This window comes from Rhinolophus ferrumequinum, chromosome 26 (assembly GCF_004115265.2).
Source record: "Rhinolophus ferrumequinum isolate MPI-CBG mRhiFer1 chromosome 26, mRhiFer1_v1.p, whole genome shotgun sequence".
In the NCBI taxonomy this organism is placed as follows: domain Eukaryota; kingdom Metazoa; phylum Chordata; class Mammalia; order Chiroptera; family Rhinolophidae; genus Rhinolophus; species Rhinolophus ferrumequinum.
The window spans coordinates 4,560,916-4,573,541 of record NC_046309.1 but is presented as its reverse complement, the minus strand read 5'-3'; positions in this window follow the sequence as shown (position 1 = coordinate 4,573,541).

Sequence of the window (12,626 nt, the reverse complement as noted above, 5' to 3'; positions counted from 1 at the left end):
GTGGATCCAGCCCAAGTCGCTCATTTCACATACGATTCTGAGGCCCAGAGTGGTGAAAGAACTGCCCGAAGTTAACTCGGCTCTCTTCAATGGCTCCCTTTAATGTTAGCATTCAGGGACCTGCTCTATCTTTTACAGGCCGTGGCCCTGGGGAAAGTTGTTTCCTTGTTCTGATTTAACTACGTGAGGGGAGTTGTTTTGAGAGTGAAATGAGATAATACTAGTAAAGCTCTTAGCACAGAGGCTGGCAGGGCAGTAAATCTCAGTAAAACATTACAGAGAGCCAATTTAACTCGGGCACTACAGACCTAGGACTAAGAGCAGGTCTGTAAAGAGCTAGGGGGACACTCCTGCCCCCCCCCCCACACACACACACGCACCAGGAACCTCTTTGATCAGTACTTGTTCTGATAGTTCATGTTCTTTTCTTTAGGTCAGTAGGGGAGGAAAAACACTTTTTCTCTGCCCTCTCCTGTTCAGTGTCTGGGGGAGCCTGTGAATTAAGCCAACAAAAGACAGAGTAAGAAGTAAAAAAAGCAAAGTTTTTTTTAGGTATGTAGTGCTTATACATGCAGGAGTGTTCAATGATGAGTAACCCAAAGAGGTAGTTAGAATTTGGAGCTGACATACCTAACTTGGTAGGGAAAGGGAGGGGAGAGAAAGGCTGCTGCGGGAAGAACAAATGGGTTTCTTTAGGAAAGACAAATGGATTTTCAGAACAAACGGATGTCAACAAAAAAAAAATCCAGCCTAAGAGAAAGCTTGTAAGAGTTAATTTGGGTCAAATCGACCACAATTGCCAGGAAGCAAAATCTCAACGGATTGAGAAAATGCTCCGCAAAATGGCGGTTTGCAGCTTATTTTATACGTAGAATCAGAGGAGGGTTACATGAAATCCATGGTGGTAGACAAGGAGATGGGAGAAAGCAGAACAGGGACATCTCTGGGATTCGATATAAATAAATTGGAGAGACAGGTACTTCTTCTACTTAGGTGGGTCCAGGATAGTTAATAGTTAGCATTTTACAGCACATAGAGATGGTAATCAGGGACAAGATAATACTAATAATGAACGATTCTGCAGGTTCCTGCTCCGGTCAGGAAAACGGGATTACTGACATTCCAAGGGCATGTTATCTTAGATGCAAAAAGACAATAGACAGGCTCACTTAAGGTAAAGACTGACCTTTGTCAAGGAAGCTACAGGCTAAAGCTGTGACTTCCCGCCATGGCCCTCCTTAGTTAGGAATTTTTATGTTCACGCCATCCTAGGTGGTTATTTTCAGGCTCCAGAGCTTGTCAGGTTTAACCTGTGGCCCCTTTTCCGTCCACAGGGAGATAAGAAAGCTTGTGATAATGTTCCTCTCTACAGGTTGGAGTGGCCTTCCTATCTGCTTCGGGGCCATAAAACATCCCCAGACAGGGCATTTATGAGTAGACCCACCCCAAAGGGGGAATTTATGACAGCCTTATTTCCCAGAAGTTGCTACATTTAGTCAGATAAGGGAAAGTCCAAGAATGCTTTTGTGTTCATCTGTTGACTCTCAATTGCTTTCAGCTCAAAATAATTTTATGCTGAAGTGGCATATTTTTGGGGTGATATACCCTGATTCACTTCAGGTCCAACAAGCATTACAAAGGGGGGAAAACTGATGTGTTCTACCAACTTATAAAGATAAAGATACCAGTCAAATATATGGTGATGGAAGGAGTACTGACTCTGGGTGGTGAACACACAGTGGGATTTATAGATGATGTAATACAGAATTGTACACCTGAAATCTACGTAATTTCACTAACAATTGTCACCCCAATAAATTAAAAGAATAATAATAATAATAATAAATCTAAAAAAAAAGATAAAAATACCACTAATGTATATAAATGAGATAATATAAAGAAAAGTGTAAGTTATTATACAAACTACAATGATTACTATTATATAAATTCCCATTTGGGGCGGCCAGTTAACTCAGTTGGTTAGAGCGCAGTGCTCTTAACAACAAGGTTCCGGGTTGGGTCCCCACATGGGCCACTGTGAGCTACGCCCTCCACAACTAGATTGAAACAACTACTTGACTTGGAGCTGATGGGTCCTGGAAAAACACACTTAAGTAAATAAAAGTTTAAAATAAATAAATCCCCATCTTAGTCAAAAGATAAAAATCCCAAAATTTACTAAGGATGTCACTAGAGCAATTATCTATCTTCAAAATACAGCGTTTGTTCAGTTTTCATTTCCACAAACAAGCACTGCAATTATAGCTGTTAGAATAAAATGTATTAGCTATTTAAAAAATAAAAGTAAAAGTGAATAAATAAAATACAGCATTTGACAACAGTCCGAATATATTTCTTAATCTACTGCCTTTCCTAGGTTATATGTATTTTTAAAAATCACTTTGTCAGCTAGCTTAGACTTTAGAAATCTCTAAGCTTTTCCTACCAACATTTTCTCTAGGAAAAATTTTAAATACCTTTGAGGTTTTCTCCACTTTTCTGAAATTCTCAACCCAGCCCCAGTACGCATTTGCAATTGCCAAAGTTTTTCTCACTAATCACAATAGGCAATTAGGAAGTTAGTTCGAGGCTTTTTCTGAACAATTTCCTGGTTTTGTCTTCACAGGAAGAAAGGACAGTAAGTTACTAGGAAAACCCTGAGAAATACGTTAAATAACAGCTTTAGTTTAAGTGCAGGAAATCTATGAAAGTTTCCTCAAAAGGAATTTCTTAATTAAAAAAATAAAAGTAAAACTATCCTTAGAAAGAATTCAGAACATGCCAATATTCCAAAGGGCTTATTTATTACCTCTATTTCATCTTTTAGTTTCTGGGGCGTAATTTACATCTGACACGTAAAACCGAGGTTCAGCCCCACATCCTCAGGCAAAACCCTGTCCCTTAAGGAAAATAACTTCATGTTTTGTTGACAATGTTTTTTGTGTGAAAAACACTTAGGTGTGAGCAATTTCAGTTGGTCCTTAGACTTGCATTAGAAATATTGAAAGCTTCGAAAGGTCACCAGTGGTTTGCATTTTCCCCGTCCTTGAAAAGAAACACCCTGGCCCCCTGTGGTGGGCTGAAAAAAAGATGAGAGTGACTTATGGGTGATTTAAACTGCTGAAGAACTCCGTTTAGCACACAGGGTTTGCCTGGGCTGCATCTACAATTGCTGGAGGGAAAGAGGGAGTCTTGCTGCAGCCACCTGTTTGACTCCCGCTGACTTACTATTCATCCCTAACCAGTAGAGAAGCGGGTGTACGCGATCGGAATTTCTGGGGAAGGGGCTCCCATGGACGAGACGAAGCCTAAAGGTGGTACCTGCCTTCGGGAGCGCGCCTTCTCCCTTCCAGGCCCGGCCACGCGCTCCTGAAACTGACATGAAACTGACAACGGCAGCGCCCTGAATTTCCGTGGGAATCAGGTGCGTGACTCGGTTTCTTTGGTCCTTTAGCACCGCCCCGCTGAGTAAGGCAGGGCGGGAGCTCCGAGCCGTGGCCGGCTGCCCTACCCGCCCCTCTCCGAGCCCTCGCGGCTGCCAGCCACCCCTCCCGGTTTACTTTCACATTTAGCTAGGCATTACCCATAATGCATTTGTAAAAATGAAATGCAAAACAAGACTAGCGATGGACATAATTTTTAAAAATACTGCTTTAAAAAGAACGATTTAGGTTTGTTGACACTGTATTTCATTGGGAAAGTGTACGTATCTTCTTTTTCATGGTTGTGACACAGACCATAAAAAGTCTCCTAAGTGTAAAAACAGTCTGCAGAGGGACTATAAATACCCATAGATTTACCGTAGGTTGTAGTTGGTCCGAAGGGTGTGGGTTATTGTTAAGCTGATTAACATTGTCTCCCCCCCACACCCGATCTTGACTGGCTTTGTGTTTTGCCTTAATCAACGCTGGTGATTGGCAGTTTACATAAATTTATCAAAAGACACATGAAAGTAACTTTTAGTTTATGACTTGAAAGGAAAAGACATTCAAACTTGTTTATAGTTTTTCTAATAAAATTAACTTTCCAGCAGCCACTAGGCATTAACCTTCAAAGTGCCTGGGGAAAAAAACTTAAACAAAAAGAATACTTTTGTTTTAATTACCTTTAAACTTATTACAGAATGTATTCGGTTTTTATAAATCTTATAATGAAGATTGTTCATTAATGGTTCAACAACAATGCATTTCTCATTATAAACCAATAGGAAAGAGAAAAAAGCCAATTGAAGAAGTTCCCTTCAAAGATACATATAGCATGATCAAAGACGTGTGTGTGTGTGTGTGTGTGTGTGTGTGTGTGTGTGTATTTGTAGGTGGACAGAGAAAATCTGGAAGCTATACACCAGATTATTAGCAGTGTTTACATAATGCTAAGGGAGTGGAATTTCAGAGGGCATTTAAAGAAACTTTCAGAATAAAAGATATAGAAATTTTGTTGCTATACATTTAATAATTTTTAGGTATTTATGAATGAGTAGATAATGTTGGGTTTTTTGCATTAGCTTGTTTATTTGTTTCATATAAAAAGTACATAGGTTCACAGACACAGATCAATATCCAGTTTAAAACCAGGTAGTAAATGAGTTTTCTGCTCAGTGGCAACACTTCCTGACTCCACATTCATCCATCCTTTCTGTCCACAGTTGTCAGCCAGCAGCTATCATCTCTTTAGTTCAAATGCTGTGATTAGAGTTTATAGGGAGATGCAATCAACAGGTTCCAACACACTGGCCTTTTTCATTAGCAAATAAACTTGACTGCTTTGTTGAGAAATATGTGCCATCCATTGTAAATGTGGTCAAAAAAAAAAAAAGAAAGTTAAAAAGATTGGAGGAAAGGCTCTGTGTTTACTAAATCTTGATAGATGAAAAGGGCATCGTTTATTAGGAAGGAACATTCTTAGCTGGAGAGCACCTATCACAAGCTGGTGCGAGCTTATTGAAAACGGGTGCTTCGTGTCCATGAGCCTTGTTGAACTTAATACTTAAATGAAACCCTAAATTTAAAAGCATTAAGATACAAAGTCCCCAAATTCTAGAAATGCTAGAATACCAGAATCATGTTCAATGTTGTAAATGTGATAGGCTCTTCAATAATCTATTTCAGATGACTGAAAAAACATCTTTCAGAGGTGAGACCCACTGGGAAGGAAAGGGTCTTAGAACTAAGCTTTTGCTTCTGTAATTTCAACCCATGATCCAGGCCCAAAATGACAATAATTAACATGATGTTCTTAGTGTCAGATAATTCTTCCACAAAAATTATGCAATGATCCTGCCTCCTGGTATTCATGCCCCGTGTAATCACCTCTCCTGGAGTGAGGCCTGAACTTATTGACTCATTTCTAAGGAAAAGAATAAGGCAAAAGTAACGAGATCGCCATTGTTCATTTTATCCACCTTTTTTTTTTTCATACTGTTATTATGCAACTGTATTACTTTGTGTTTGGAAATTGAACAAAAAGCATTAATGGTATCTATATCTATCTATCTATCTATCTATCTATCTATCTATCTATCTATCTATCTATCCTATATAGAAGAGATTTGATGCTTTTTGCCTGTAATAATAATAATAGATACCTATCAAAAACCAAAAAGAAAAAAAAAAGTGATGGCTGTCACTCCAAGACTAGGTTGAAAAAGACTGTAGCTGTCGTAGGGTTCTCATTCCCCTCTCTCTCCCTCTCCTCTGGAGGAAGCCAGCGACCAGGTAGAGAGCAGCGTCTCGGACTGTCCAGGAACTGTGTATGCAGCCACCAGCCAGGCCTGAGGCCATGTGAGAGAACTTGGAAGTGGGTCTTTCCCCAGTGGACCCTTGAGATGACCGCAGGCCTGGCCAACACCTTCCTTGCCGCCTGGGGACAGACCCTGAGCCTGAACACCCAGAAAATTGAGGCCGGATTCCTGACCCATGGATAGATCCTGAGAGAAAATGTTTATTGTCTTAAGTCGCTAAGTTTTAGGTTAGCTTGTTATACAGCAATGGATAACTATTACTGCGTGCTCTGCAACAAAAAGGACGGCCATTGCTTATGTGTATTTGGAACCCTTCTTCTGTTATGAAAGTCTCCTTCAGATCAAAGTGTGGGCCCCACAAGAAGAGGGACTGTGTTAACTTTAATCATACCACATTGCGGCCACGAATGTACTTCCCAGCTCTTCTTATCACATTCACCATCCTTGACTTTCACGGACTTTGGGCTGTTTTAAAAGCAAATCTGCTTTCCAAACAAGGAGAGCCACTGCCACAAGAAATACTAAAAAATAATATGCCATGGCTTCTGTAGACAAATGTCACTTGGTTTCAGACATTTTTGGACCAATGGCTATGTCACTGGAATAATTCTGCCAAAGGGATAACACTTACATTGGATATTTAATGCAGACTGCTCCATGAATAACTTGTGCTGTGTTTATTTGGTATCTACCAAAAATATGACATTTCCTACTGATGACTCCTCTGCGTGGTAGATACTGTTCTCTCTGTTTCACGGATGAGGAAACTGAGGCAGAGAGGACTTCCCAGGGGTACAGAGTAAGTGTTAGAGCAGGAATCTAATCCAGGCAGTCTGGGACTTTGATCTTTACTACAAAGCTATCTTGCTTCTGTTGGTTTGCTTTGTTGTCTAGTTATATCTCATACGATGACAGGTTCTTATTCATTGTAATAAAATTTCACCTCTATTCAGACAATATTTCAATTTGATGGGTTTAGAAAATATGCAAATTATCCGATTGATGTTCCTTTCCTACATTCTCCTTTAAGGGAAGGGACAAGAAATCAAAGCATCTATCTTTGGTCAAATTTAGGAAGGTCAAATTTATAAGCCCAAAACAGCAAGTAAGGATTTTGGTCTCTATGTAAAACCTGATGACTTTTTTTTTTTTTTAATTTATTGGGGTGACAATTGTTAGTAGAATTACATAGATTTCAGGTGTGCAATTCTGTATCACATCATCTCTAAATCCCACTGTGTGTTCACCACCGGAGTCAGTTCTCCTTCCATCACCAGATATTTGATCCCCTTTAGACTTTTTTTTTTTTTAATGCGTAACATATCAGAGTCTGAGCAGAACTTTCCACGCATTTGGCTAACCTGGGTCTGATGTGTCCAACTGCAATGCTAGCAAGGCTCGCGCCAGATTTGGAGTCTGGCTTCTGGGAACAGAGCTGTCTGGCACCCTCCCCATCAGAGGCCGTGAAAGAAGTAGGGAGGGTTCTTTCACAGATAAACCTCCCGTTTCATTTTCTTCTATTGTCTCTGAAGGCGTATGGCTAAGTGTAGCCCCTCTGGCTGTAACCAAGAGAAAAGTCCTTGCTGACTCAGTTTCCTTGGACCCACTGCCTCCCTTTCACCTGCTCCTTCCTCCTGCAAGCCACCAAAAACCCTTGTTATACCTTTACTGTATGTTGCCACTTAGCATACCCTTTGTTTCATAATAGTTTGTAACTGTGGTTTATGTTCCCAGGTAGAGTAGACCCTCCATAGTGGTGGGAATGCAACTGTATCTGTTTCATGATGTCTTGTATGTAGGCATTGCTTCCTTTTAGAAATACTTTTTCATGAATGAACAGTTTCCATGTCCAAGGACCCATGTTATCGGCTGTAGAGCGGATCTAGGTTGGCTTCAGAAGTCAGGCAAGCGCCAGAAGATGCTCAATTTCTGATCTTCAAGCTGCTGCAGCCAACCTTTCAACAATTCCAGACTGCTAGGGATATCTGTGAAAACAGCCGGTCTGAGGCTCGGTAGTGAACCTGAAAGCTTTGATGAGTTCCCAGCTGACTAGTTATGGGACCCTGTTATTTAAAAAGGGTTCCTAGATTTACATACGTTTGTGCATTACTTAGCAATATAAATAATTGCGTGCACAGACTGTTTTGATTCAAGGGCACATCTTTTAATCCCTAAGAATGTGAATTCAAAAAGGACTCCTCATATCCATGAGCTAAGCCTTAGGTTCTCCTTCTTTTTTCGTCCTTCACACAGAGGCATAAATACCATCATTTGAACAGATTGTCAACAAATATTTACTGGCTGCGCCTATTGACAAGCTCTGTGGCAAGGAATACACAAGAGAAATGACCTTTGTACCCAAGTAGCTGAGTAAATAATGAGATTAACTTGTCACTGTGTTTCTCTCTAAAGTACAAAGTAACACCAAAATATGATGTCAAGTCCCCAAAGCACCTTTTAGAAATGAGGAACTTCAGACGGGAGAGGTTGGGCGGTTCACCCCAAGATGCACAGTGGGGAAAAGTGACCCAACCAAACAAGGACTCAACTCCAGTTTTCTGATGCTAAGCACAATGCCCCTGTCCCCACCCCACCCCCAAATTTCGGCAGATGTGTAGAAATATACATTCAGTCTGAGGAATTCCCAAGGAAAGGGAGAGACTATTCGCAACCTAAATAAAGAGCTCTGATTTCATTTAAAAGAAAATTACAAGCACAGTCCGATTTACAGACTAAAGGAAACAACTTACATAAAACTACAATAATACATATGGTAAAGAATGATAATGGTGAAAGAAAACATTTCCAAGAAAAGAACCTCTGCACTTTGGGGCTGACAAACTGCTGATGGGGATCCATGCCCTGTGCTTTGCGGGCTCAGAAGGACAAGCTCACAGCTAGGACGCTCGCTGCGGGGGAATTGCAGGGGGTGGGGAGGGCAGAGGGACCCTTACAGCAGGGGACAGTCGTCGTCGTGAGGGCACACAGAGTCACTTCAACACGGGGAAGAGAGAGCGGGAGCACGTGACACAATCTCTGCTTTAGTGTTGCTTTCCCCAAAATAACCTGTCACTTCCGAGAGGTAAGAAGCAGGATGACCCCGCAGGGGTGAGACCACATGCCTGTAGCTTCCTGCACCCAGTGGATCCTAACGGATATTCCTGACTGGATGAAAGACGTATTGTACAGCACAGCTGCTGTCAAGATCCAACGACTCCACTGCAGGTCTTGGTCTACATGGCACAGGCAGGGAAAGTCTGAGCGCCTCGGGAAGCTTGATATGTTACAACCGAAAGGCTGGTGCCACCCTGCTATGGACTGTGGCCCCCCACATTCATATATTGAAGCCTGAATCCCCAATGTGATGGTATTTGGAGGTGTGGCCTTTGGGAGGGGATTAGGTCACGAGGATGGAGCCCTCACGAATGGGATTAGAGCCCCTCTAAAAACAGACATAGGAGAGATGATTTTTCTCTCTCTTTCTCTTTCTCTCCCCCACTCCTTTACCCCCCACCCCCATGTGAGGACTCAGCAAAAAGAGACTGTCTGCAAACCATGAATCAAATTGCCCGCCAGGAATCAAACTGCCAACATCCTCCAGAACTGGGAGAAATAAATGTTTGTTGTCTAAGCCACCCGTCTATGGTAGTTTGTTCTTGCAGCCCGAGATGACTAAGACCTCATCAGAGTCTGTTTTTTGCCACTTACTAGTACTGTGATCATGCACACGTTAGTGTTCCGAGGCTCAATTTTCTCATCATTAAAATGGGTATAATAAAACAGAGGAGATAAGCTCCTTGAAATCAGTCTTGATGATAATTTTTTTAAATGTGACTCCAAAGTAAAGGCAACGAAAGCAAAACATAAACAAGTGAGATGACATCAAACTCAAAAGCTTCTGCACAGCAAAGGAAACAATCAACAAAATGAAAAGGCAACTTATGGGATGGGAGAAAACATTTGCAAATCATATATCTGATAGGAGGCTAATATCCAAAATATATAAAGAACTCATACAACTCGATAGCATAGAAAAACAAACCCTAAACCATTTGATTTAAAATGGGCAGATCTGAATAGACATTTTCCCAAAGAAGACATACAGATGGCCAACAGATATGTGAAAAGATGCTCGACATCACTAATCATCAGAGAAACGCAAATCAGAACCACAGTGAGCTGTCATCTCACATCTGTCAGGATGGCTGTTATCAAGAAGACAAGAGATAACAAGTGTTGGCAGGATGTCAACAAAAGGGAACCCTTGAGCACTGTTGTTGAGAACATAAATTGGTGCAGCCTCTGTGGAAAACTGTACAGAGGTGCCTCACAAAATTAAATATAGAACTACCTTATGATTCAGCAATTTCAGTTCTAGGCATTTACCCAAAGAAAATGAAAACACTAACTGGGAAACTGCAGCACTGTTTACAATAGCCTGGTTACAGAAACAACCTAGATGTCCACTGATGGATGAATGGATAAAGAAAATGTGGTGTATGTAGAATGGAGTATTACTCAGCCATAAAAAAAGAAGCAAATCTTGCCATTTGTGACAACATGGATGGACCTTGAGAACATTATGCTAAGTGAAGTGAGTCAGACAGAGAAAGACAAATACCATATGATCTAATTTATATGTGGAATACTAATAATAATTAAAAAACCAAAAAGCCAAACAAAAAACTGGAATTCATAGATGCAAAGAACAGATTGGTGGTTGTCAGAGGCAGAGGATGGAGACTGGGAAAAATGGGTGAAATTGGCCAAAAGGAACAAACTTATAAAAGAGTCATGGGGATGGAATGTACAGCCTGGTGTTAAAATATTGTATTATGTATGTGAAAGTTGCTAAGAGAATCGATCTTAAAAGTTCTCATCCTAAGAAAAAACTTATAACTATGTGCGGTGATGGATGTTAACTAGACTTCTAATGGTGATCGTTTTGATACAAATATCAATCAAATCATTATGCTGCACACCTGAAACTAGTATGTTATACGTCAATTATATCTTAATTTTAAAGAGAGAGAAAATGGGTACAATAATAGTATCACCTCATACAATGAGTAGGAGAGTAAACGGTTGCACTTAGCCATGTCCCCATGTCCTGCTCCGCAAGAGCTCAATTAATACTCAGCTACCATAGTGACAACTGTCATTGCCTGCTCTTCATTTCGCTGACATGACGGGTTCTGTATTGCACAGATGAACATGTTTTGGTAGAAGCAATAGTATTTGACTGCGCTGCTGCCTCTAGGACCAGATAGGAAACCTCTGCCTCGCCTGCCTCCTCACCCACCTGCTCCTGACTTCTCAAGTTTATTCTCTCATCAGGTTCTCCACCCCTGGCCAGTCTCGGTGTCTCAACCACTGACCCTGTTTTCCTCCACTGGGTCTGGAACGAAGACCTAAGGAATGTCCCAGTTCAGGTCCACCATCCAGACCTGAGGCCTCTGCCTGGTGAGTGCCCTAAGCCAGCACCGGAGGGGTGCAATCACAGGTTGTCCTGGGGACGCGGTTTCTACATGGATGCCAAGAAAGGAAAGGCAAGGAAGCTTCCACAGTGACTCTTAATCATACAGTACTCCCTGACAGCCTTTGAACAGGGCAGCCTTTGAGCTGGCTTTGAAGCTTCCAGGAGAATAAGTATGGTGGCCATGCGAGTCAGGACAGTGGGCACAGCTTGGCAGTAACAATGTCCCCCACGGGCCCCTCACAGAGTCACACTTCCAATCATGGGGCACCGGGGTTGCTCTCATTCCCATTGTCCAAAGGGAGAAAGCGAGCCCCCTTGAGACGAAATGTTTGTACACAGCAAGGAGTGGCAGGATGGGAACAAACACGAGATCCAGAGCTGGGCCCAGGGCCCTTCCCATCCCACCCCACCCCACTGCACCGCCTGGAAGTGGGGACCTGCCAGAGGGGGGTGTGTCCACGGAATGGAGCAACAGGTTTGGGCAGAAAGAAAGAGGCAATTCCAGAGGAGAAAGAAATACCATTTAAAAATGGAAAAGCGCTCCTGCCAGGGTCAACCTGCTCAAACCAGAACACATAAAGCGCGCCTGTTTCCGTCTGGGGCTGTGCTGCTGCCTCACCTGACACCAGAAGATTCTGCAGAACCGATCACCTCCCCTGGACGCAGATGAGCCAGGGGCCGAGCACAGAGGCCGGCTGTTCCCTGCGGTTTGTGGCTCTGGGCTCCTCACCACCGCCTGCTCCGCCTGGGCCCCTGCCGAGCGCGCGCCTCTGGCAGCTGCGTGGCAAGTTCCAGGTGGAACCTATTGAAAGAGAAACTTCTAAATACTGAGACCTCTGCTCTTCCCCGGGATGGAGCATGGGGGCTGAGGGTGTTGGGCACCCAGGCTCTCGTCCTCCCCCGCCCTTCCCTGAGTGGCAGAGTCTGACACTGCTTGTCCCACTGCCCACTTAGCCACAGGCAGGCCTTCTGGAGGCTTCTCAGGCTGAGGCCCTGCATCCACATCCTCAGGTCGTTGCCTGTGAATAACAAGTGCCGTCTGCAAAACCCAAGCCTTCTCACCAGGGGGAATAACAACTTGGGAGGAACAGTGGGAAAATGTTTCAACCCGACCTTCCCTTTTGTCACGTGGGAGAGCATCATAAAGAAGCTCCCAGTTCCACTTTGCAGAAGGCTCACGACACTGGCTGCTTCAAGACCCTTTTTGGGTTCATTTTGGGTTTGGAGGACCCCATTTAAATCAGTTATGGGTGTTTCTATGGTGTTATTTACAACACATGGGAATTTTGTGCTCTGCTTGTTTTAATTACCTCAGTGGGCTACAGTGAAGGGAAGAGACTTCTTATTATGACAGACAGCACTAGCATATACACAACCAAGGAAAAGCAGACGCTATCCCAATGTATT